This window comes from Bidens hawaiensis, unplaced genomic scaffold (assembly GCF_021521415.1).
Source record: "Bidens hawaiensis isolate Kalapana, Puna unplaced genomic scaffold, B.hawaiensis_p1.1 tig00054908_1, whole genome shotgun sequence".
Taxonomy (NCBI): domain Eukaryota; kingdom Viridiplantae; phylum Streptophyta; class Magnoliopsida; order Asterales; family Asteraceae; genus Bidens; species Bidens hawaiensis.
Genome location: NW_027506309.1, coordinates 89838 through 93253, shown reverse-complemented (window position 1 = coordinate 93253; position 3416 = coordinate 89838). Strand labels below are relative to the sequence as shown.

The window sequence follows — 3416 nt, the reverse complement described above, 5'->3', positions numbered from 1 at the left end:
CTGAATCTAGGTTTGGGTACCAATTTCTAGCCATATTTTTAAAAAAAGGTTTGAAAGATGGGGTGATTTTGGGTTTTGGGTGTGGTATGTGATATTGGTGTTGGTTTGGGTTTGATATAGGTTTAATAGAGAGAAAATTGTATGTTATATTGTTGTGGGTTTGTGTTGGATATAGGTTATTATATAGAGAAAAATTGTATGTTAAAAAAATTTTTTTTTTAATAAAAAACGAGCCCAACAGCTCTATTCACGCAACCCAAGAAACCTTCACGCCATTCTCAGCCGCTAGCCCATCCGCGCCTGCCTCTTTTTCCGCGCTCGCGCCCCTCTCGCGCCCCTCTCGCGCCTCGGTGGTGTGGTGCTCGCGCCCCGGGGCGCGAGCGGAATGGCTTTCGCGCCCCTTCTAGCGCTCCGCACCCCTCAGCCTAAAAGGTAAAAACAACTCAAATACACCAACTCCATCATCCCTTAATTTAATCCAACATTTTAACAATAGTGACTTTCTTTCAGCCAATTACATACCCAATTACCAGCAATAAACCCTACACTAATCTTAAAACAAAACAAAAAAATAAAGATTAAACGAACCCCACAAAGACCGACGGACCAAACCTAGCCATAAGTTTAGCTCCAAATATACCCGAAAACCCAGTTAAGAATATATACAGGAGCAGCCCAACCGACCCGATTAAAGAAACAGACAACAAAATAGGTAACATAGGACTAAAATTCTAGTTTAAGGTAGTTTAAGTGTTTGCAGATTGTGTAGGTGGTTATGTTCACCTTCATAGGTGACTATGAGCATTGTTGAATCTTCCAAACATCTCTCCACATGTTTTCTTGCGGGACAACCTCTCATGCTGCTACACTTATAATAGCCCCTGCCACAAAAACACGTTTTCCATTTAATTAATTTAAGAACTCATATCGCCTCAAAAGATAACACAAAATCCCATTCACTAGTAACAAAAATTGTAGACTTATAGACAATATAGGTTCGTGGTCCGTCTATAATGTTACGGGGCCTACTAAGTCATGGAGGGGCAAAAAAACGTCCCCGATTCAACCGCTTTAATATCTATAGTCAATAAAGGTTTTAAATTTTAGTGTAAGTCATAAATTAAGTAACTTTTTAGGCTCCACCACATTAAGAATTAATGGATCTACCAACCTAAAACAAATTGCAATAAGAGGAACACATTTGGAACACATACATTGACAATTTACTAGTCAACAAAAAACATATTGATAATCACATGCTACTAAATAATAATATTATTAAGGTACCTTGGATGTGGAGAACCCTTAATAGGCTTCTGACCATATTTCCTCCAAGAGTACTCATCAGGAGGGATATCAGCAAGCTTGTTACTAATAGCAGGTACTTTGATTGACCTCTTAATCCTATGTTTTCTGATCAAACAAAACAATATTAAACAAATTAATATCTTAATATTAATTTCATAGTTATGACTTATGACTTATGACATGTATGATATTAAGTATTAAGTATTAACAATTAACCTCTTTTTGGAGCTATGACATCTACCAGAACTCCCACATTTGACACTCCCATCCTCGCCTCTAACCGAACACCGCCTTTTGTGTTGATAAGCCGCTTGATCAGCGGAAAGAGACGAACCGATCAACCGAAACGAACCGCCGTCCAAATTAGCCACACTCCCTTCAATACTTAAAGAAGACATAAAAGACCTGTTTGAAGATATTGTTGGGGTGCAAGTTGAGCTATCAAAATTCAAACTAATTCCACTACTACTACGCCTATACATCATCTCAGCTTGCTGTTTGAGCTTCTGCTGTTGGAGGAAATGGTAATTAGAAGATGGGTGAGGGGTATTTTGGGAAATGTGAAGGGAATGCTTCCCATTTGAGCTTAATTCAATTGAGAGCTGATTATTACTATTATTACTACTATTATTATTGTTCCCTAAAGACAAAGTGTTGTTCTTAACAACATTTGATACAGTTTCTTTAACTGGATGAGATTCCAACAGCAGCTGAAGTGGCTTTGGTGGCTGCTGCTGCTGCTGCTGGTGGTATATGATTGTGTTTGTGGTGGTTTTGGTGTTGGATTCTTGAAGCATGTTTTGAGGAAAAGGGATTGAATTTCTTTTGACCATTTTGACCCTGGCATGACCAACACCATTATTATCAAGTAAAGCTACAACTTTCTTGAACTTAACCACTGCATCCCCTGTTTGAGCCATTAAGTTTTGGTACTGAGCTTGATCTTGTGGCTTACTCAAAAGACTGAGCATCTTATGGCAACTCTCAACAGCAGCTCTATTAGCAGCTTCAATTTCCTCCATACCTTCACTCAAAATCAAACATTACCAAAAACCCAGTTTCAAAAATCCAAGAAACTTACACTGCAAGGCTAAACAGTAAAAACCCATCAAGAAAAAGTAAAAAGATTGAATCTTTACCTGGTTTTTGGTGTGTTTGTAAGCAGGGGTATGAAAAGATGAAAACCCAGATGGGAACAAGGGTAAAAAACAAGTGTGATGAAGAAATGAAGATTAGAAATTGGGGAAAATAAGAAGGTTTTTGATGAGGGTTGTAAAACCAAACCCTAGAACAATAATAAGATTCTTTAAATGAATGAGCAGCATATGGGATTAAGAGAAAGAGGTGTGAAACAGAAGACTTTTGTTGCTTCACGTAGAGAGAATTCACACTCACACACCCAAAAGAAATAAAATAAAAATAAAAAATGGCATGTTAATGTTATTATTATATATATAATCTCTGTATCTATAGAGTGAGAGAGTGGAGCAAGAAGATGAGAGGAGGTCAAGAGGAGAAAACTGCCGTCTGTGTCACATATTTCAAAATTGAGTCCCACCCGGGGATTGAAGAGAATAATCTTATACCAATATTATTATTATTATTAGGCTGAGGGGTGTGGGGGGCTCTAACGGGGGCGCGAGTGGGGGCTCCAGCCAATAATATTGTGACGTGTGGCAGAGAGAGAAACTGGATAAGATGGGTGTTGGAGCCCCCGCTGGAGCCCCTGGCCCTGGTGTGGAGGGGCTCCAGCGGATTTTTTTTTTATTTTTTTATAAATATATTCAAAAAACGTATTATTAAAAAAACTCATAAATTATTAAAAAAAACACACATTAAAAAAAAAAACACATTAATATCTAAAAATAAAATAAAAATTAAAGTACTAAAAAAACATTATTCTTATTCTTCGGCTTGGTCTTCTTCGATCAACCTCTTTAGGTTACTGAAGTCTCTTGTAAGGAAGTCCAAATCTCTCATTCGACTTTTTTCCTTTTTGTCATTAGAGACCACTTCCATGGTTTTGTTGAATTTATTGAGGGATTCAACAAGATCGACGATGTTTACGGCTCCCCCCTCAGCCGGTTTTTTCCCCTTGGCGTCCCGTC

At 38.0% G+C, this 3416-nt stretch overlaps 1 pseudogene across 1 annotated transcript; it reads right to left on the bottom strand.

Moving 5' to 3' along the window:
- Positions 1 to 464: 464 nt before the first annotated feature.
- LOC143617456 (putative WRKY transcription factor 21) lies at positions 465 to 2494 on the bottom strand (annotated as a pseudogene). The gene is made up of 4 exons (XR_013150839.1): positions 2448 to 2494; positions 1525 to 2332; positions 1288 to 1413; positions 465 to 881 (listed from the first exon to the last, which is right to left on the bottom strand). The product of XR_013150839.1 is annotated as a putative WRKY transcription factor 21 (transcript).
- Positions 2495 to 3416: the final 922 nt, after the last annotated feature.